Source organism: Mus musculus, chromosome 2 (genome assembly GCF_000001635.26).
Source record: "Mus musculus strain C57BL/6J chromosome 2, GRCm38.p6 C57BL/6J".
NCBI classification, from domain to species: domain Eukaryota; kingdom Metazoa; phylum Chordata; class Mammalia; order Rodentia; family Muridae; genus Mus; species Mus musculus.
In genome coordinates, this window is record NC_000068.7 from 103,338,220 (window position 1) to 103,361,938 (window position 23,719).

At 43.8% G+C, this 23,719-nt stretch overlaps 1 long non-coding RNA gene across 1 annotated transcript in view; it reads right to left on the reverse strand.

Moving 5' to 3' along the window:
* Positions 1-381: 381 nt before the first annotated feature.
* Positions 382-23,719, reverse strand: part of A930006I01Rik (RIKEN cDNA A930006I01 gene) — a 34,164-nt gene continuing 10,826 nt past the window's right edge. The window contains exons 2-3 of the long non-coding RNA NR_040332.1: positions 3,681-3,811; positions 382-2,331 (exon numbers count right to left, since the gene is read on the reverse strand). This is a non-coding gene — a long non-coding RNA (RIKEN cDNA A930006I01 gene). The remainder of the gene's footprint in view (positions 2,332-3,680; positions 3,812-23,719) is intronic.

Here is a 23,719-nt window from a genome sequence, read left to right on the forward strand (position 1 = left end):
AAGTTTTACAAAAGTCATACTGCCCCTTATAGCCATTTATGAGACCAGACCATCACAAAGTTCAAGCAAGTAATGAGTCATGAACTGAGAGACAACAACTGTGAATTAAAGGAGCCAGAAAGAAATCCCAAATCCAGAGCATGGGCCAGCGTGTGGAAGGTCCTGGTGCAAACCAACGGTAATAACAATTCTAGAACTGTAACATTTAAAGTCCCAATAGCCAAAACAAAATGTTCAACAGGTAGGTTTAATAACAAATTCAAAACAAGTGCAAAGAACATTGGGGAGGGGGAGGTCAAAGCTACCCAGAATGAAGCGGAGAGATGGGACAGTGGGAAATACAAAGATGAGAAGGATACAGGAGGACACAGTGCTTTTTATAGGAGTTCTAGAAGAGTTTAGAAGTGAAATAGTCTTGTCCTGATGTGCACTAAACTCAAGAAAAAGAAATGTCTTACAGGACTGTCCCCCAAGGCAAATTGCCACCACCTTCGTGAACTCAACTTGCAAATGCTTACTGCTGACACTCCTTCATGGGAGGAGGGTGGAGAAGGTCAGGGGCCCTCACCCAGGTATCCAGCCACTCATCTCAACCAGTTGTATACAGTTCTGCCCTGATTGCATATGGCCTCAGGGAGGGGCTAGCATTCTGTAGCCAAGGACGGACTCCCTGAAGAGTGGCATGCCAAGTACACAGCCATGGGGGAATCACTCGGGATGCAGACCTCCCAGAGGCTGCTTTAGAACCATCCGTGTTCCTGCCTGCACATGCTTGCCCACTCGCTGTACGGCAGCCTAAAAAACTCCTTGCTTCCCCCAGGATGAACTGTGGTAGCATTGTATCTTGGGCAGTAGCCTGGACCTTCAGAGGAGAGATAGACATTGTTTAGGTCTTCCCCTAAAAGAATGTTAGCAGCAATGCTGAAAGAAAAAAGAGATAATAGAGAAGATTTTTAAAAGTCAGAATTTGGTTCTTTAAAATAACTGATAAAGAGGCCGCTGAGACGAGTCAAAGAGCTTGTTGCCAGCTCCCAATACCTCAGCCCAATCTCCTGGCCCCACATGGTAGGAGAGAGCCAAATCCTAAAAGCTGTGCTCTAACCTCCACGTGTGTGCCTGGTGTACCCCTCATCAATTCATAAATAAACATAATAAAAATGTAATAACTAATAAAAGCAATAAATCTGTTCAGACAAAACAGGACAGAAAAGGGGAACACCCCCCCCCCCCCCGCTCTTAGTGTCAGCAGAGGAAGAGTGGCTGTATTGCGTCTGTTGGAGACATTTGCGGAATGTCGTGAGGGTATCACAAACAGCTGCCAATAAACTTCAAAATGCAGAGGAATATAAACCTCAAGGAAATGTTACTTACCAAGATTAGCACAAGAAAAAAAAATAAAACTGGAAAATCTGAAATTTAAAATAAACTTGTCACCGAATGTTAAGCTCAACCAGATATTTTTAAATTTTTAAAGATTTGATGTCAATCTTGTACAAAATTTTCCAAAAAGTAGCAAAAGTAGGTATATTCCCTTCTTTATTTTGTGAAACTAGAATATCAATACTACAATCCAGTAAAGAATAGGGTGAGAGAAAAAAATCACAGGGCAATTGTACATGTAAACACAGGTGTAAACAGCTAAGCAAAGTATTTATAAACCAACTCTAGCAATATGTAAAGGGAAAATCCACAATGTGCAAACCTGACTTGTTCCAGGATACTAGGATGCATGATGCTATACATGTCCTGTTACTGGAAACCAGTATATCAACGGCAACAAAACAGGCCCATGATTTTTCAACTTTTTGATGGCGTGAAAGTAATACACATTTAGCAGAAACTGCACTTGTCATTTTGAATTTTGACCTTTCTTGGGTTAGCAGTATGCAGCAAAACACTGAAGACTCTAGGCAGCAGCCATGAGGCTGATCCCAGTCACCCCAGGATGGCCAGGGGGCAGCTGACAACCCCCAGGATACTATGCCCCTGAGCCACAGTGCTCAGTGATTCCATGTATCAAACACATTTTAGACTTGTGTTACTTCCCACTTCGAAGGGGTTTGTCAGGGGAGAGCCCACTGTGAGTCTAGGAGCCTAAGGAGTCAGCTCAATACATGCGGAGAAAAATAACACTTGCTAAAATTCAACATATGGCTTACTATGCAAAGCTATTGGACATTAGGAAAAATAAGGTACATTAATAATCTGCTATTCAGTAGCCACAGTAAAATCCTGAACAATGAGTTCAAAGGAGGAACTTTGAAAATGTTCCCTCTGCATCTTCAAGTAGAAGAAGGAGGCTGGTTCTCGCCGGTCTCTATTCAGCAGCATCTACAGGGTGAGACAAGAACAAGAGATAAAGACAGGCAGGCTGGGGAGCCGACTCAGGGTGAAGGAGTGCCTGCTGTATAAACATAAGGGCCTGAGCTTGAATCCCTGTGTTAAAAAAAAAACAAAAAACAAAAAAACGGATTAATCCTTAACACTCAGACATGGCTGTGGCACCTGTGACTCCACCAATGTGAGAAGTGGAGACAGAAAGATTGCCAAGCTAGCCAGCAGCCAGCCTAGATCAGGCTCCTTGAGAGACGGTGTCTCAATGAACTAAGGCGTAATAGACAGGGTACCCAAAGTCTTCCTCTGGTCTCCACACATGCATGGGTGTTCACACCTGCACACATGTGTGTACGCACCACACCCACACCTCCACATACACATACACAATAAAAGAAAGAAAAAATAGAGACATAAGAATTGTTTTGTGGATTATATTCTTTTTCCTCAATAATTTAAAAAAATGTTTTAAGCATAGTTACCTCACTTCCCTCCTCCCGCTCCTCACTCCAGGTACTCCAGCTGTGTCCTGTCCCTCCAATCCCCTCTTTTTCTCCCTTGCTCCCTCTCATATTCATCACCTGTTTTACTTTGATGATGATGATAATTATTATTATGGCATACATATACATCATATACATATACTCATACATATATGTATAACATACATGTACATAAATACATAAATGTAATCTGCTGAGTCCATTTACTCATGCTTGTATGCATATGATTTCAGGGTTGACCATTTAGTATTGAACAACTATAATGGGGGCTTATCCCTGGGGAAGACTAACTCTCCCTCTCTTGGCAGTTGTTAGTTATCTGTAGTCTTTTGTTCAGGGGTGTGGCCCTATCAGAGTTCCCTCTTCCATGCTAGCATGCCTATTCACACTGTCATTGTTGGGGTCTTCTTTAGACAGCCATATTGTTGAGGTATCTTGGGTAAAGCCTTCCTGTTTGTTTGTTTGTTTGTTTGTTTGTTTGTTTTTTAAGAGACACAATCTCACAGCAGATTTCCTGGTCCTCTGGTTCTTACACTCTTTCTGTCCCATCTCCCATGATGTTGGTGAGATCCTTGAGCTTTGGGTGTGGGAGTTGTGTTAGTGATGTATCCATTGGGGCTGGCCACCATACCATCATTTGTTTGCTTTATTTTGACCACAGAAAACCACAGCTGGTTTTCTAAGCTAGCTTCTGCTGAAAAGGGAAGTTTCTTTGATGAGTAGTGAGAACCACATTTATCAGACAAGGAGGGCTCTTTAACAAGGCCTGGTCTTAGGCCACAGGTCTGGGGTTAGGCCTGTAGGTATCTCGATGTCAATTGGATGGAGAGGTCATACTCTTACCCTCATCAAAAATCCATGAAAAGCCATAGACAACTTTTATAATTCAAAAGTTTCCCAAGGGCAGGCAGGATGGCTCCACAGGTAAGGAGGTTTGCTGCGAAGTCTGATAAATGGAATTCGATCACCGAAACCTGCATGGTGTAAAGAAAAAAACAGTTCTTACAAGCTGTTCTCTGACCTCCAGACATGGATCTCTCTCTCTCTCTCTCTCTCTCTCAAACACACACACACACACACACACACAAAATAAGTGTAAAATAGTTTTCACAATGTTTCTGGGTGCAAAGTCAATAAAGAAAAATGAACATATGCTTATATACCAACCACAAACATTTATAAAGAAAAATTTTTTAATATTAAAAAAAGAAGGGAAGTTTTTAACAAGCTGCATGCAAGGCTCCTATCCAGAACACAGAACATTCTCAAGAGGAAGTGAAAAAGACCAGGGTCAAAAGATGAAGACGCATGCTATTGGTTTAAAACACTCCCTATTTTAAATGTTAATTCTCTTTCTCAGTGAAGCTATGTGTCAGATAAGATCTCAAAGACATGTGTGTCTCACAATATGTGTGTCTGAGTGTGGAGGCCACAGGTTTATGCTGGGTGTCTATCTTGATCACTTTCTGCCTTATTACATAATTCTTTATTTTTATACATGTAAGTATTTTTTAACGGACTCTCTCTCTCTCTCGTACAACACATTCTAACCAGTTCCCTCCCTCTCTCCCCCAGCTCCCCTCCTCCACTTTCCCCCCAAACCACTCCTCTGGGTCCCTTCAGAAAAGAGCAAGCTTCCCAGGGATATCAACCTAGCGCAGCATAGCAAGTTACAATAAGACTAGGCACAAACCTCAGATCAAGGCTGGATGAGGGAGGCAACCCCATAGGAGGAAATGGTCCCAGAGCAGGCAAGAGTCAGAAACACCCGGCTCCCACAGTTAGGAGTCCCACAAGAACACCAAGCTACACAACCATGACCAACATAGACCCAAGTAGGTGCTGTGGTTGTTTCAGTGTCTGTGAGCCCCGATGATCCCTGCCTAGTTAATTCTGTGAGCCATGTTCTTATGTTCTCATGGTCCCCTCCACTCCTTCTGGCTCCAACAATCCTCCCTCTTCCCCCTCCCATGGAGTTCCCCTGAGCTCCACCTAATGCTTGGTTGCGGGTCTCTGCATCTGTTCTGAATCTTTTTTCTTATTTCGTTTACTTCTTTTAATTTTTTTTTTTTGAGATTAGAGTATAATACTGTTTCAGCCTTCCATTTCTTCACTCCAAACCCCTCCTTGCTGTCTCTCAAATTCATGGCCCCTTCTTTCATTAATTGTTGTTACAAATATATGAATACAACCAACTCATTCTGCCTAATGTTGTTCATGTATATGTATTCTTGTGAGACATTCTCTCACTGAACCTGAAAAACTCACCAACTGGCTACACTCGGTGGCCAGCATGTCCCCAGAAAGTCTCTGTCTCTATCTCCCCAGTGATGAGAAGGCCATCAGGGCAAGATCTTTACATGGATGCTGAAGATCTGAATGCAGATCCTGGATGCTTGTATGGCAAGCATTTGACCAGCTGAGACAAATCTAGCTCCCACCTCCTAAAAAGACTTTGAAAGCTCGTAACCACTTTCTTACATTCATACAGAGTTACCAAGATTCAAGGCAAGCCGTGACCTTCTAGAAGGCAAAGCAGAGTTGGAGGGCCTGCTCTACCGGCTGCGGCATCTTGCTGTTAAACTGTAGTGATTAAGACTGTCATTTTCATTCAGGGATAAATAAATGGAGACAGTCGTCACTCGTGTTTTCCAATAGCATCCTCCCCTTCCAGGCACATGGCAGCCAGCACATCACTGCCCTTTGCAGGTGGGTGGAGCTCCCTGACTGGTTATGACATATGAACTGTAAGAGGAAGGGAATGATGGATGATGTTTGCACGATGAGTCAGTGAAGCCCATGGACCATTTCCAGTCTGTAGCCTGCATGGAGAGCTCTCCCTACAGTGCTGACTCCACCTTGGAAAGGCCATGTGCCATGATACATCTCCTGGGATCTGCCAAGGGGAAAATTAGTTTATCCGTGAATTGTTGAGGTTCATTGTTACCTCGCAGAAAAGCATAGCCTCTTCCTTTATAGACAGCATGCAGATACCTCGCAGAAAAGCATAGCCTCTTCCTTTATAGACAGCATGCAGACAGACTGCTGGATCACAGCAGCAACCAGTGGAGAGATCCGCCCATGTGTGGCCAACAGAGTTTTCGAGAAAAGGTCAAACTGAGAAATGCTGGAGAGAACATGGCTTGGTTGTCACTGAAAATTCATTTGAAAAGGAAATAGAACTTGTTCCTTCTTCTATCTGCCATACACAGAGATCAGCTTGGAGGTGGATTATTAACATACACATTTTATAAAAGGGTTTAGGCAAATTCTTCACAACTCTGGGAAAAGATTTCCTAGGGGAGAGTTAAAAATCATTATCCAAAAAGGAAAAGTAGTGGTGTACATAATATTACATTCCACAAGAGAAAACCATTTTGATAAAAGGAAATGACAAAGTGAAGGCCAACATTCTAATGGTAGTTACATGCAGATGACTGGGTTTCAGGCTGTAGTATCTTCCTAATTTTGCCTAGCCTATTTTTTTCCCAGTCTTCCACAATAACAGGTCCCTTCTGTAATACAAAAGAAGAAAATGAGTTGTCAGCTCTCATTTGTGTTTATATCAAGAACAGGCAGCCTGAAGTTAAATGTGGAGAATGAGAACATTGCAGACCCTTCTACCTGATTACTGTCCTCATGGTAGAACCTCAGCCTGTGTGGCAGGTGCGTGGAGGAGGACTGAGTAGTATGCAGGTGGATCCAGCAATTACTATGACTCTCTCTGGCTTTTTTTACATCCTGGTACTAGCATATCATCAAGAAAGCCATACTTGGTTTTTCAAACCTATTATAGAATCATGGTTTCTCTTCTTGGAAAGAGGTGTCCTTAGGGAGTTTCCTTCTTTTATTCTCTTCTATTTCTGGTCCCTTTAAATATATATATATATATTTATTTTTTTACTACTCTGTGTGTGTGTGTGTGTGTGTGTTCATCCATAGATAAGATAAGGGTATATGATGTGCCATGACACAATTGTAGAGATCAGAGGACATTTTTGTGGACACTTTTTTTACGTGGGTCCTGGGGATTGAACTCGGGTTGCCAGACTTGTATAACAAGACTTCCAGGGTGGGCCTGTATAGCAACCGTCCTCATCATCCCCATTACTGTTTATTAGGCACGGCAGCCAGACAGTGTGGCCAACCAGGTACGTTGTGTACTTCATCTGTTTAGTGCTCTCAGCAACGTTGGGGCAGATATTGAATTTTCCCTCTTTTAAATATGAGGAAATAGAGACTCAGTAGACACTAGATAGTTTGCCCAAGGGTCATAATGTAAAAGAGGGTGGCGTGGATCTGGGAATCCAGTCTGTCGGACTGGAAATCTCGGTACTACTTGTGTACCAGTAACTTCGGCACTGGCAGCCGGTGACTAGTCATCTGCATCTCACATGCTTCCACTTCAATGTCATAGCCTTTTGTGGTAAAACAGGAACCTGGATTTTTGAAGCCCATTTTTAATCTGGCCTCTGTGTTCCTCGTTTCTGTTTTTGTTTCTAGTGCCAAGGGACCCCAGACCTTCACACATGCTAAGCAAGAACCCTTCCACCATGTTACACGCCTAGCCCATGGCATCTATTTCTTCATTTGAGACACTGTCTCCCACAAGATGGAGATGGAGTAGTCAGTCCTTACTGCCACATGCTAAGTCCTTTTGTATCAAGGTGACACTCAGACCCCAGAACAGGGTGGCCCTTTATACACAGACTACCTCTTTGTGCTATTGTCCTTTTGTCCCCTGAGATACCCACTCCTCCTGTGCTTGCCCCCAAACAGATCCAGCAGTGTCTTGCCTGTTGGTGCTGGCCTCTGTCTACAAGCAACTCTTTCGTCCCACACGTTCACGTTCTGAGTAGCCTGTAGGTGTGACTTGGAAGCCACCAAGTCTCCAAGCCCTGAGCCTGCTCACCACCCCTGGGCCACCATGTCACAATCGGAAAATGATAAGATGCTGACTGGTGCTCTGGTCCGAAACTCTGACAAGTGCCTCTGTCAGAGCCTACACATGGGAGAAAGTGTCATAAGCAACTTCATGGCAGGAATGCTAAAAGATCTGCTCTGGAGTTAGGCAAAGCAGGGTGTGATGTTGGCTCTGTGCCTTCCAGCTGTGTAACCGTAGGCGAGTTATTTACCTTCTCTGATTTACCCTATTGGACCTGTAACACAGACAGAGTAATAACTGAACCAAATTTGTCAGCAGATATCGGTAATCCAAGCACTGTGGAAACTGAGGCGGGGGGGGGGGGGGGCATTTCTCCTGTGTTCCAGGACAGCCTGAGCTGTATAGACAGACAGCTCCTGACTCAAAAAAATGGCAGTAGGATCTATTTCATGGTGTTGTTGGAATAATGTGGCTCTATGATACTAACTGATTAAAATGGAGACTGATCTACAAGAAGCACTAAATAAGTACTTATTATTATCATTATTAGCTGCAAAGCATCTACGGTGAGATGTGAGATTGCTTGGCGAGTTAATAAGCGATTACTTGGAATGACTTTTCTCCTCTACCGGATCACTTGGCTGCTGGATGGCTTTGAACATATTCATCTGCTATTGGAACCTCAACCACTGCAGCATGCCCGGGTTTGCATAGACACTGGCGCTTGGCAAGCTGGAGCCAGGAAGCTTAAGAAGCTATGCTAGCTCATCAAAGAGCATGAGACATTGGGAAAAGCCATTTAAAGTCAATTGGGCTGTTTACATGCAAAGAAACTTAGCAAGAAGACAGACTCCAGAGACCTTCCTTGCTCTGACCTCAGTTTCCCCATCTACAAGAGAAGGCTCCCATCGCACTGTCTCTCTCTGAATTCCTTGCCTGCAAAGGAGGTCCTTGATTCTGCCAGGACAGTCTTAACAGCCAGCCCTGGGCATGTGTCTGCAAGGCCAACTTCTGCAAGGCCAGGCGGCACTTGGCATGGGCCAGAGTTTTGCAGGGTTCTTCACACAAACCTTCCATCTAGGGCACATCTCCATGACCTCTGCAGCTTCCTAATACCCAACAGTTCCCATAGCTCCCTGATGACACTGTCTGCAGCCACTGAAGACATCTTCAATGAAGACCTCAGTCCTCACAAATATGCCTCCTTCCAGCAGGTGCCCTGTCTGTCTGCATCACTAACTTACCCAGAGTTTTCAGAAAGAACGTTCTTTGCTTCCCTATTGATATGGATATTATTTTGCACTTTAGGGGAGAACAAGTGTGTGTGTGTGTGTGTGTGTGTGTGTGTGTGTGTGTGTCTCTGTGTGTGTGTGTGTGTGTGTGTGTCTGTGTGTCTGTGTGTCTGTGTGTGTGTGTGTGTGTGTGTCTGTGTGTGTCTGTGTGTCTGTGTGTCTGTGTGTCTGTGTGTGTGTGTGTGTGTGGTTTGTCTGTGTTAAAACTTGGCATTTTTCCAAAGCAAAACCTTGCTTTAGGGTTAGGAAGACATTGCCATCTAGTGGCTGCATGCAGAAGTAACCAGACTGCAGCCAAAGAGTCCCTAAAGCTTGAATCCAACTCACTGACTTTCCCAATGTCAAGAGAGGGTTTTGGACTGTCGAGACTGGAACACACAGACCTACTGATCTCCCCGCCCCCAGCAGGGGAACCCCATCCCCTGGCCTAAAATGCTCCTTGGACTGAGGCTGGCAGGACCAGAATTGTTTCCATCCCTTGTGCCCCCTCCTGCTTTTTATCAGCATTGCGGGAGGCAGAAGAGAAAGATCAGCCATCTCTCCTGGCAACCGGCTAAAGGCTTTTCTGAGATAAGGAGGAGGCAGATAAGGAACCGGAGGGAGAGAGAAATCATTGATGGGGGAAGTGAAATGTCTTTCTTGTGTTCCCAGTCCAAGGATGGTGGCTCATGCTTTAACTCTAAAGCAAATAATGGAAGACACTTTCAGTTTGTGAAGCTTTTTTTTTTCTCTAAAATATCGATTTTGTCTCCCCCCCACCAGCCTAACTCATTGTACAAAATAATGGGTGTCATTAAGATGTTTTCAAACATGTATTAATGTGCTTTGGTCATTCACCTCCTGTGTTACCCTTCTCCTCTCTCCTAACCCCAGTCTTTCTCCCAATGGTAAGGATTAGGGATCTCAAAGAAGTAACTTCAGAAAGGAAAACCCATCACTTATGCAAAGTGTGACAATCCATTCTTGTGTAAATGGAGCCAGGAATCACAGACCTCCTTAGTTCCAACGCTTGTATTTGCATATAGCTTTGCAGTTCACTACACGCATTAATGTACTTAACATTCTTTAATCTTTACAAATACCCCCATGGACGGAATTATTAGTCATGAGCGACGAGGAAATAGAGCTTGGGAGACATTGAGCAATTTTCCTGAAGTCACACAGCTATCAATGGCAGCACTGGCTTCTCTTGCTGTCCGGACAACGTGCCAAGTGCTTCTGAGGAAACTATGGCTTCTCCCATAACTATGGCTTCTGGGGAGCAGCTAGAGAGTCTGTCACCCCGAGTTATCCCTGCCTGTCACCTACAGCCCCCCAGTCTCCCTGCAACCACTCCTACAGCTGTTTGCCTGACTGCCCAGCATGTTAGAAAACCCTATGACCCTGGCCATCATTTACAATTGGCTTAGAGACAACGCTCACATTTTTTGAGAGAGCAGCACAGCAGGGCACAGCATCACCCTTGCTTGGCGGTGATGGGGCCACCAGCCTGGATCTGTTGTACCGTTGGGAGAGCTTTCTGTGGACTTGTTCTGTCACCCCCTACCAGATAGTGCTTTGGTAAATGTCCTGATATCGATTCTCATATTCTCGTTCTAGTGTTTATAAATACCAGCTGTCCTCCTGATGCCCCACCCTCTGAACATCATGACCTGAAACCTGTACTCTCATGCTCTACTCTTCTGCATCCACCCTCCCTCTGTGAAGAAACAATTCAGCGTCTAAGTACCATCTCTAGGCTGATGATTCCCAAATGGAGACCCACAGCCCACCTCTCCCCCTATACACCACGCTCACAACGGCTTCTCCTGAGCATCTGCAACGTGACAGTTGGCATGTCCACACCCAAACTCATGACTGACCAACTGGTTCACAAGTTTTCCCATCCCAGTAAATGGTAATTCTACCCTCTTCCTCCCATACTCCAAATCACTACACTGGATTCATCCCTGAGTTCTTCCATCCCACCCAAGGCCAGCCTCTGAGAAGCTTGCCTGCCTCCGTAGCAAATTTAGAATATGCTTCTTCCCAGCTACCCTCCTGCAGACGATTCCAATAGCCTCTGACCTGGTCTCCCGTATGGCAGCTAGAGCCATATTTGGAAGATGTAACTCAGAGCAAAACACACCCTTGCTCAGACCTTGCAAGAGGCTCCTGTCCTGCTCTGTGATCTGGGCCACCTACTATGTTACCCTACCATCCAGACTGCCACCTTCTCTCACTAGAAATTTCAGGGACTAAAAACATGGATTTTGTTCATTACACGCAATAACCTATCGTTTATGCCAGGACTGGAGTACAGGAGGTACATGGGGGATCGTAACAAGACCTTTGACCTCAGCCTGGTTCATTCATCTACAGCACCTGTTCCGAGCCTGACCCAACTGCCTCCTTCTGCCCTTTCAGTCAGCAGTTCTTACTCAGTGCTCCATGGCCAAGACTTCCCATGAGCCCAGGGGCTTCTCTCTATCTCTCTCTACTCCCCAACTCCAGCACAAGCCGATCTATAGGTGTGCCCTCCACCCTTGCCTCCTCTCCAACACGAGATTTCCCAATGACCAGGACATCATCACATTGGCCGTTCTGCCCTTCCCCACCCTCCATGGTGCCAGGCAGCAGAGCCAACCAGGAACCCGGAACACCTGGCCTCGATGAGGCACCAGGTGTGCTCAGGTATCGGCCAAGTCCACAGGAGTTAGAAGCTGACAGTTCTAAGCTCCTGCCATGTGCCCCAGTCCCACCTCTAAGTGAACAGGAAGGAGAAACTAAAAGGAGAGGGGAAATGGGGAGCTTTTCAGAAGAAATGAGGAACATCGCTTGCAAGGGTGGGCTGGGTTTGCCTTGGAGAAGAGAACCCTCATTAGGGGAGAATAAGAATTCTAAAGACCTGCCCCCTCACACCTGCCATGTTATTGGGTAATTCAGTCTAATCCCTTTAGGTGAATGATAATTCATTACTAAAATACAAACAGGCCCTGGGTTAACAATCCTTTTCCAATAAGGGGCTGGACACTAATATTTGGGTTTACACCTGTATGGGGTCTTTACTTACAAAAACAGGGGGAGTTCAGATATTGGCCCCAGACTATAGTTTACTGAGCTTTATTTTAGAATTATTTTTAAGTGGTGGAGAAATATAAATACTGCTGTCTAAATTCCAATGTGTATTTGTGGCTAATCCACCAAAACCTGGGGAAATAGCCTCGTGGTCTTTGAAAACTTCCCTTTAGGTCAGCAAAGAAGTTACTCGCATCATTGACACTGTAGAGAGCTTTGTTCTCTCAGTTGCTTCCTACTTAGTAACAGAAAGGAGGATTTGGATCACACTCTTAAAAACAACAACGAAAAAGTGTATGCATTCACAATCTACAGTAACACATTGACTACTCATGGACCTAAAGATCCCAACAGGGCAAAAGCCAGCAAAAGTATTGAGTCAACTCTAGAGGAGTTATAGTAAAGAGGATTGTGTCTCTCAGTGCCATCTGCAAGTTGTCTTTACACTTTCTGTCCATCAGCCAAGGCCTAGCCACATATTTCTGAATGGGACTTGCTTTCTTCATGCAGTTACAACCACTCTAAGACCAGGAAATAGAAGGTTTTGTCTTTAAAGAACAACTCTGTGTCACCGCAACACTCTTTTTTCATTCTTTGGTCCCTGTCCTGTCTACTTGACAGTTTTGGAAAGGTCACAAATACTTGCATCTGGGTTCCAGGGTCATCCTCAGGGGAACCCCAGTCAAGAGCCATGAATGGGGTCTTCAGTGCCTATACTCTCTTTTCAAACTGAAAAGCAGAGGCCCACATCAAGTGCTTACCGACTGCTTCTGAGAGACAAGTCCTCTTTTCAAATCATGTTCTAACAAATGTGACATAGGAAATCCAGGCAACATGTCTGTGTTCTGACTACATAAAGGTTTTTAAACATTGACTGATAATCCATGAAGTTAAATGATTTGGCACAATATCTAAATTTTAATAAAATATAAATCCAGTTTCAAATGTCAAAACAAGTTTCACTTGTTCCTGAAGACTACAATTTCTGGTAGCAACAGAGAATTGGGCCACTCTAAAAGTGGTTTTGTCTCCTTAGAAATCCATATCCTAGTTTGGGGACAATCAAACATCTTGCTGCTTTTAGTATATCCAACAAGTCAAGGACAGTCCTGTAACTGTGACTATGAGACTTGTGTACAATTCTAGAACTTCCCTGTACTTCCCTTTGGTTTGGGACCCTGTTTGCATTGCAGCTGAGGTTGTCAGGCTGTGTGCTATTAAAGGCAGTAACTGTGTTTGGGTCTTACTCACTCAGTGAGTGACACACTACACAACATAATATGGAGACTCTTCCAGGCAAGGGACATTTGTATATAACTCATCATCCCCAAACAATACACGGAAAACTACAAATGCTCAGTCCATTCTTGGTCAGAGAGAAGCATGTTAGAGTTTGAATTTGAAAAGTGCCACCCTCAGTTTTATGTTCTGAATACAAGTCCCCACCTGGTGGCATAGCTTAAGGATGGTTCAAAAGTTTAGCGGGTGGTCCCTAGTAGAAGGTAGGTCACTAGGTACAGGTGTGTGTGTGTGTGTACATATACATACATATTATATATTTACTATATTTTATATAATGCGTGTATGTATGTATATATGTATGTGTGTACACATATATACATATGTATGTAAGTATACACATACATAGTCCCGACCCTTTTCTGATTTGTTTTCCTCTTCTTGTCTGCCATGAAGATTCCCCCTGCCATAGTGCTCTTCCCAAGCACATGGAACCAAGTGACCATGGACTGACAACAACCTTTCACCTCCTTAAGTTGTTTTCTCAAGTATTTTGGTCACAATGATAACAAGTTACTAGGCAGGAAGAACAGTGGCTCTGTTCAGAACCGAGCTCTGATCTGCATGGCCTTGAACACAGCTCTTGCTCACTGCCTCCTGAATCCTTCCCTTCCCTCTGCACTCTCCACTGGCATCCTTGTTTTATGCAGTATCCCCTCTCATGGCTGTTTGGAGAGCCATTTTCTCTGAGCTCTTCCAATGGCATGCCCTCCATCAGAGTCTGAACAACAATGAATTCTTACAAAATGTATCTTACCACACACCCCCTAATTGTTTGCAAACCCTTCAGCTCCTCCACCAAGATAATCGGCAGGTTCATTTAGAGAACACACAATACTTTACAAGATGCTCCCTGGTTGGTCTCTGTACAGCCATGGGCCTTCTTTTTCTTAGGGCTGCCACTCTGGTCTTTCAGCTCCTCCCTTAGGCAAATCCCATTCCTACCTCTGAGCCTTAACTTCTGTTTGGCCTTCCCTCTGTCCCTTCCACTTCATTTCATCTGGCTTCCAATCTCCCTCATTTGACAGACAGAAATGTGGGACCTCCAGAGAGCTGCCTCTAATTCTCCAGGCCACAACAAGTGGCCTCCTTTAGATGTCCTTACAGTATATTAGACAGTAATCTCAAATATATGTGTTCAATATTCATCATCACGAGGTAAACTGGAAGATCCAAGAGGCCAGGGACACATGCCTGTGCGTGTCACATTTCTGTCTCCTAGCAGCCAGAACGTGTGCATCCGTGTATTGAGTGGATGCTGCAGAAGCTGTTTCTCTCCCACTGTTTCCTCATTTACAAAGGTCAAGAACTTCCACTTCACAAGACTGCTGTGAGGACCGAAGCAGATAGCCTGCGTGAAAGCCCTGGAATTGTGTCTTGCCTACAAGTAGACAATAAATGTTTGTTGAATGACTGACTATAAGCACGATAGCTTCTAAGATGCCACCTTTTGAAATGGGTCCAGCATGAGGGCTGGGTCAGTAATTAGCACTTGTGAAGATTTCTTTATTAGGTGATTAATGCAACTTAAACCTTGGGTGTTGAGGCTAAGGTATTATTAAGGTAAGTGTTGATTGGCATCTGCTGGGTATAGGCAGGTGCCTCATGCCAGGCCAGGACACACAGGAGTGTTGTCCTGGGGGATGGGTTCACTGTGATCTTAACAGGCAGATAAAATGGAATTATCTGGAAAATGCATGGGGAGCTTAACATGAATGGTGTTTCTAGGCTGCTAAGTTCCAGATTTGGCCCAAAGGTTTTTACCTTTTGATAGTTTGTTTGTTTCACTCTTTCTTTAAAACGTAATAGTAAAGTCAGGTGGTGGTGGTGGCAGCAGTGGTGCCTTTAATCCTAGCACTCGGAGGCAGAGGCAGGAGGATCTCTGAGCTGGAGGCCAGCCTGGTCTACAGAGTGAGCTCCTGGATGTCCAGAGCTACAGAGAGAAACCCTGTCTCAAAATAAAAACAAAACAAATAAACAAAAAAAGTTATAGTAAATAAACCAAGCTGAGGAGCTGGCTCAGTCGATCTGAGTGTTTGCTGTGCAAGTATTATGACCTGAGTTCAAATCTCCAGCATCCGTGTAAAAGGCTGGACATGCCAGCACACCTGCCTGGTAACTCTAGCGTCCTGTGGGAAGGAGAGACAGAAGGACCACTGAGACTTGCTAGCTAACAGCCTAGCTTCAAGTCCAGTGAAGGAGTAGGGCAGAGTGAACTGGATACCTTCCTCTGGCCTCCATGGGCACATGATATTGTACCCACATACATCATCAATGTGGTGTATGATATATCACACACACACATGCAAAAGAAATAAGCAGTATGCTCAGTCAAGATTAGGGAATAAACTAAATAAGACAAGAATACATAGCTGGTCTATTACAGGAAGTGAAAGACTAGAAGTCATAGAATGATAAAGATGGGGAAACTGGAGTAGACAATCAAGCACCCAGCCAGAGCACCACCAACCAGGTTGGAGGCCTCAGGAAAATATCTCAGCAGAGAACAACAAAGAGGAATGTGAGAGAAAGGGCTGGAGGAATAATGGTGATGGGTAAGTAGAAAACCAAGCAAAGAGGGGAGGAAATCATGAATTCCATGATGAGGTTGGGGGCAGGAAGTTGAGGAGGATGAGGGAGAGCAAAGGGAATACAATGTAATTGTTATGACAAATGAGGTTATCAACAGGCGATGTCACTACATGAAGGAGGGGCAGAGTGGACCTGAGGTGAGGAAGAGCCTGTGAGTGAACACATTCTTATTTTTAATGGGAATATACTCAAGACATACTGGATAAGAAATACAAAATGCCAGAGAAGTCATGTAAACATCTTACTGAGAAGTATGGCAAGGACTCTAGCCAGAGCCAGAGGAGTTAGAGCTAACGCCTGCGAAGAAGCTTATGAAAGGCTGTGTTACTATTTGAAGGCTTAAACTACACATGTGTGTTTATTTGATTAAAATATAGTAAGGTAGGAGTTCGAAAGGTAGCTCAGTCAGTAAATGTTTGCCTTGGGAGTGAGAGAACCTCAATCCAGTGCCCAGAACCCAAGTGCAGGGCCTGTGCTGTATTGTGAGTCTAATCCCAGCCCTGGAGAAGTGGAGACAGGCAGAGCCCTGGTGCTCACTGGTCAGCCAGCCTAACTACTGGGTGAGTTTAAGCCAGTGAAAGATCCTGTCTGAAAACAGAAAGGGAAAAAGGGAGAGAAAAGGAGAGAGCATGTGAGGAATGACACCTGAGTTGTCCTTTGGCCTCTGCATGCACAGGCATGTGCACGGCACACACATAAACATACATACATGCACACACATACATGAAAACATACCATCATAAAATACATTTAAAAGTAACCAAGGCTAAGTAAGGCATGACCGTGTTTGAAAAATACATTGTTTTTCTCTATTTTACAAATTTAAAAAAAAACTCAACTTTATCTTTTCATATGAGAGAAAAATAAAATTAGCTTCTCATAACCCAAAAGGAAACAGCAGCTGTGAGCAGCAGCAAAATTGGGAAGTATGCTCCAGAAAGAATATGCAGAAAGGAAGGAGACCATCCTTGGTGGAGGATTGGGCACAAGTGATGAACCATCTTCTAGAATGTCACACAGTGGTCGCCCAGGAAACTGCTCAGCTTCCCCAGTACCCTTAGCACCAGCACCACACTGTTCTGAGTCACTTGTGCCGTCCTTACAACAGCCCCCCTCCCAGTACTTCCTGTACCTCCCCCATATCCCAGTTCTGAGTGAGTGGCTTTACATATGCTGTACACATACACATAAAACCTCTATTATAACTATATATAGTATAGATTACCTATAATAACAGTGTTGTGTGTTATTCAATAAATTCATGTTGTGCCTCATTGCCAGCATCCATGCCCAGAACCTCTTCAACCTACTGCACTGAACCACTGAGCCTATTAACAATCGCTCCCTGGTTCCTCCTACACAGCCCAGACTGCCCTAAGTGCCTTATGGAAGTATTTTGCCTTTGTACTTTGTACTCTGTCTGTCTGTCTATCTGTCTGTCTGTATATATGACCTTCATGTATTAAAGGTCCCCTCCTTCTTTTGGAATATCAGCCCTTTTATACTACATATCACAGTCCTCTCTAGACACTCAGTTTAAACTATGGAAAGTAATGCTGTTGGGAACACAGGTGCATATACCTCTCTCTGAGACCCTGCTATCCACGGGAATGGGGTGATGAGGATACACACCCAGGAGGAGAATTGCTGGATTATATGTAGCCTGTTTCTAACATGTGAGTGACCACCACGCTGCTTCTCCCGGTAGCCATACTGTTTTCACTCCCTGCTAACAATGCTCCAATGTTCTAACTCCCTCATATGCTCAACACCTTTTGTTTTCTGGGGTAGGTGGTTTCAAAGTGGTATCAAGTGGGTTTGTGGGGGGGTCCCCTTGGGCTGTTTAACTCATGTTCCACACTGCTGGCTGAGACCCTGAGCTCATAACACCTTCTGTCTTTAAATGGAGAAAGAAGCTCAAGTTGCAGGGTTATTTTAAGGATCAGCTGAGGCATAGCAGAGTAGCACATCTTAAATGTCCAGTAAATGCCAGCCGCTTTCATTACTTGAGTTCATTAGGTGTCTGAGTACAGGGAAACCACCTGTGACAATCATTCTTGGCATGTGTATTATTGATTAGCATACTTGACTGATTTTTCATTTTTAACTAATAATTTGCATTTGTGTTTTAAACATAGTCAATGGTACTGAAAGATTTGCCAAAAGCACCTCCAACAAAATGGCATCTCCCCGTTAGCCCCGCCCATGACCAGTCTACTGTCACTCCCCATATCTGCTCCTAGGGGGCGACACATCCACCTCTTCTAGTTTTCCTTCTGATAGTCACATCTACATTTTGTTTAAAATCGTAGGTCTTTGCTTTAATCACTTGACACATCAGTTTTAAACACCAGCAGAAACAAAGATCAGCTCCCATAACTCCCCTCTGCCCCCACGCTTCTCCCCAACTGTCATGGCTTTGGCTTAATGTGCTAATCAACTCTTGCATTTCCAGAACTGTGTGTACCCTTCTCTTTTCACCCAGGAGTCAGTTTGCCCAGCACAACTGTCTTTCCTATCCTGAAGGCTGGTGTCTGTCTTTCCAAGAGTTAGCCACTGCCTGTGCCACTGTCCTACTTGGTTTTCTCTGTGACTTTTATGGTTTTGCTTTTGTTTTTAGGAATGTAACGATTTGGCTGTTATGTACATTTTACTACTTTCTAAACATGTCAGCCACAAAGACCACCTTTCATTTCTTCTCCTGGTGCTGTTCTGTCTGGAACTGTTGATCTCTTGTCTCCCTTGATGCATCTCTTGGTGTCCCTCTGGCTGTGTCCCTATATTGTATGATGTCTGTATTTCCCAATCCCTGTTCTTCTACGTTCTTGATTTATGTCCTGGTTCTGTGGAAATGTGTTTTCCAATAACTCCCGGGGTTGGGTGCACCAGGTAAAATTTTAGTCTCTATATCCCTAGAAATATTTTAATTCTCATTTCACTGCAGGGTTTCAAAGGAGCTGACTGTGAGATTTCAGTTAAACATTTTTCTCTAGGAGAGTTCAAGACATTGTGTCTTTGTTGTTGCTGCTGCTGCTGTCGTTGCTGCTGCTGCTGTTATCATTTGGGTTTTTATTTTTCTTACTCTTTAGCATCCAATGTTACTGCAGAGAAGCCCAACACTGTTCTTAGATCAAGACATTGTATGAGACATTTTTTTTTAAAGCTTTGGGACATCCTAGTTCTAAAAATTCAAAAGGATGATTCTGTGTCAGTGTGTGTATGTGTGTCTGTGTGTCTGTCTGTGTGTGTGTCTCTGTGTGTGTGTATCTGTGTGTGTTTTTCTCCTTGTGTGTGTGCATGTGTGTATATGCCTCTCTCTGTCCCTGTGTGCCTGTCTTTCTCCCCATCTCTCTGTCTTTGTTTTTGTCTCTGTCACCCTCTGCCATTGTCCCTCCCCCCCTCTTTGCATGTGTATGTATTGTGTCTCTGTCTCTCTGTGCATCTGTTGCCCTATCTCTGTCTCCCTCTCTCTCCACACTGTGTGTGTGTGTGTGTGTGTGTGTGTGTGTGTGTGTGTGTGTGTGCGCATACACATGTATGTACGTGTTTGTGTCTGTCTCCCTCTTCTTTGCTTCTCCACCTCCCCCCACCACCACCATTTTAGTAGTCATTTTTTGATCTAGAACCGATTCTGGGGAGTCTTCAGGCCATCCTCAGCTCCTGGGTTGATTCTCTGTCATCTCTGAAACCTAACGTCTTACTGTCTCAGAGTTCTTCTAACTTTCATTCCATTTTGGTTTGACTTTCAAGCTCCTTCCTCTTACCCGAAGAACCAATTTCTGTAGCAACTAACATTTTTTTTAGGTATTTAATATCCTTATCTCCCCAAAGGGTTATAACTGAATGAGTGTTTCTGAATTTGAACTAAATGTTTATTTCCCTTTTTCCTTCTTTCTTTTTATTTGGTTCTCTTTTCTAGCAGAAGTTTCATCTAAAGAGAATCTAGATTTTGATCACTAAGACTGAGACATCAGTTAATGGCAGAAGCTCTGAATTGTGGTGAAGCCATCCCAAGCAGCCTGTAGTGTGTGTGTGTGTGTGTGTGTGTGTGTGTGTGTGTGTGTGAATTTCTCCCTCAGGAGATCCCACAAATGAGGTGCCAGCTATTTTCCGTAGGATAAGTCAGTTTCTCCAGAAAGAACCCTTCCAGGCCTCTGCCTGAGGCAGGGTATAGGGCTGATGCAAGCTCTGTCCTAGCATTCTGGGAAGAGAGCTGGAGTCTCGTCCATAGTCCTGCCCATAGAGAGCTGAATCTTGCCCATAACCCATCTTCACTTGTGGATGACATCTCACCCTGAGCCCTGCTGCTTCTATCTCTGTTGCCCAGAGGACAACTGAGTGCCCTGGCTATTGGAGATAGGAAACAGGTCCTTAACATCCAAATTTATGTAAACTAAATTTTTGTATACTAAATTTGAGCACATCCTCATCTATTGGTACCTGACAGATGCCCTCACCATCTCCTCACCTTGACCTTCCTGTTTCTTCAGTACACTGGCTTGATTGTTACTGGTACCAACTCTACACTAACCTCACCCCAAGTCTCACAACCTCCTCCACTCCAGATATTTTCCAACTCCCAAAATTTATTAAAATTCTTTATTCGGTGATGGTCCTGATTTCCCTTTCCCCTTGGTCTTGGTTTCTATTCTTTTATTTTTTTTATTTTTTAAACAGGAGTAAAAGTCATACGGCATGTACCACAGTAAACTTTTTTTTTTTTTTTCTTTTTGAGACAGGGTTTCTCTGTATAGCCCTGGCTGTTCTGGAACTCACTTTGTAGACCAGGCTGTTTATAATGTAAAATCTGAATAGTTAATCCATTCCCATTACCATACAAGTTTCACCTCCATTCAGTTCCAAAAAAGAAAACAATCTCATTAATCCCAAAAGGAAATCTTGTACTTATTAAGAAACAAACAAACAAACAGAAGAAACCTAGCCACTGTCAATCTTCCCTTCCATACCTGGAAAGGATAAGTCTGCTCTCTGTCTCTCGATATTTGCTTTTGGGGGATTTTTCTATGAAACAACTTACAGGGCTAGAGAGATGGCTCAGCCGTTAAGAGCACTGACTGCTCTTCCAAAGGTCCTGAGTTCAAATCTCAGCAACCACATGGTGGCTCACAACCATCCATAATGAGATTTGACTCCCTCTTCTGGTGTGTCTGAAGACAGCTACAGTGTACTTAAATATAATACATAAATAAATCTTTGGGCCAGAATGAGAAAAAAAAACAATTTAGGGACATTTTGCATATGTCTTTTCACTTAGCATTATACCTTGAACATCTTTGTTGTGGTATTTATCAACATCTCCTTCTTTACTGTAGCTGAAAAACAACTTATTAAGTTATGTATACTTTTGTGGTGGTTTGAATATGCTTGGCCCATGGGAAGTGACACTATTAGGAGGTACGGCCTTGTTAGAGGAAGTGTGTCACTGTTGGAGTGTGCAATGAGAACCCCCTTCTAACTAGCTACCTATGAGACAGTCTTTTCACTGCTTTCAGATCAAGATGTAGAACTCTTAGATCCTTCTCCAGCACCAGGTCTGCCTGGATGCTGCCATGCTTTCTGCTATGATGATGGACTGAACCTCTGAACCTGTAAGTCAGTCCCAATTAAATGTTGTCCCTACTAGAGTTGCCTTGGTCATGGTGTCTCTTCTCAGCAATGGAAACCCTAACTAAGACAACTTTTATCATTGCTTCATTAGGTAGATATATCCCTGGTCCTTATTTGATCCTATCATGAGGGGTTGGAGTTGAAAGAGGGACATAGTCAATAATGTAAACAATCAGTCTGATGTGCTCAGCCAAAATAATAGTGCTGCCTAATATCGGTATAAACTCCATCCTGCCAACTAGACAGAAACCCAAGCTTTGTTTTTATTTCTGCTCAAGAAACAAGCTCTATGTCAATTGTTCATCCAAGGATGGAGCCCTTCCCTGGCTACCTAAACAAAACAAAACAAGCAAACTTTAGGAAAAAAAAAAAAAGTATCTGGAAGGCATCCAAAATTGTTTGTAATGTCATAAGTGTCTTCATGTTAGATAAGTAGGTCTTAATTCAGGAATATTTATAATTAAGTATAAGGTCTTAAAGTCTTTCAAATTCATAAACTATGTTTTATATTGAAGAATAAATCGTAGACAGTATTTTAAGTCCATAGGACTCATTGCACATAATCCCATGCTTCACACTCTAAAATTGTAACCCAGCAATTTGTTTTTTTTAAGGCAGGATATCTCTTCACCTATAGATCTGGGTGGCCCAGAACTCACAGGATAGTCCAAGCTGTTCTCAAAGTCAGAAGTGATCTGTCTGCTTGCCTCTGCCTCCTGATTGCTGAGATGAAGTGTGCTTTACCCAGCAACTTAGAGACACACGCAAGGTCCCGGGTGCAGAACTACATGAAGAGATGAGTGCACGCTCGCATCTGAGTGCCTCGTCTCATGATAGCCTCTGTAGATACATGATCTACACAGAAATACAGAAAAGATGGTGAAATCTTATTGTGTTAAATCACTAAAAAGATTAATTGTCCAAGTCGATGTGGCCTAGAATATCAAGGCATCTACCTTTGACTATGGATCTATTTAAAATGTTAAATTTGAACCACACCTGGAGAAGGTGGAACATAGTTCCACGAAGTCCAGCCAGCAAGGTTATTGGAAAGTTAATGGAAGATACAGTGTTAGGCACATTTGCATTTTAATTCAGCCACGCCTTTCAGCACCCTCCGGCACACTGCTAACACCCTTTGTCCCGATCTTGGAAAAGAGAAAGTCTTTCCTCCACAGCTTTCTTGGGATTCCAGGCCTGTGGGGAGTCCGGATTTCCTCATAGCCATAGGTGAGTGTGCGCAGGCCAGGTAGCCTAGCCCTATAGACCAGGCTGGAAAACCAGAAGAGCTCGGCCTCTCTCAAGACAACAAAGACAGGAGCCACTGGCAAGTAAAGCCAAAAAGGGATGCATTCTGGGAGCTGCACTCTAGGTTTCTAGTGCTCTTCCCCATGTTCCTTATGGCCTGAGAGACTAGCTCCTTGACCTATGATATCGAGTGCCACTGGCAGAGGAGTAGTCCCCTGATTGAACAGGGATCTTAGTCCCACCTCCTGGTCCTACTTACAGGCAATCACAGCACCAGGCTTTACAGAAAAAAATACAAAAAACAAAGAAAACAAACAAACAGAAGAGATCAATAGAGAGAGACTGGGGAGGGCGGCAGACAAGACGAACCACTCGCATACTTGTCGGATGGCTGAGGGAAGGCTTCTTAGGAAAGAGAAGTATTGACAAAGTGGCTCAGACGGGAACTGTAAAAGCCTTCCATGTCTTGTCATAGTCGTCATGCCCAGTGTGAACATCATCATAACTATCATCATCAGTTAAAACAAACTGAGTGACATGCTATTCATCACACCCAACATGACTATTCCTGTAACTACCACACACCCTCACTGTCGTTATGATCACGAGTTCAGGCAGTACCTAAGGAAGTAGCGATCTGTGCATTTCACTGTGGCCCTCTGCACATGGAGAGAAAAACTCAGACCACTGCTAGTCTGCTAGGAATGCCTGTCATTGTCATCATTATTAGCTAGACCATATTAATAAGTGACTACTGTGTACCAGGTTCTGCTTATAGATCGAACCTTACCATATTGGTATGTTCTTAACATCTTCACATTACAAATGAAAGATTTGAAGAAGAAAGTGAGCTTCCTGAGAGTTCACAGCTAAGGGTTAGC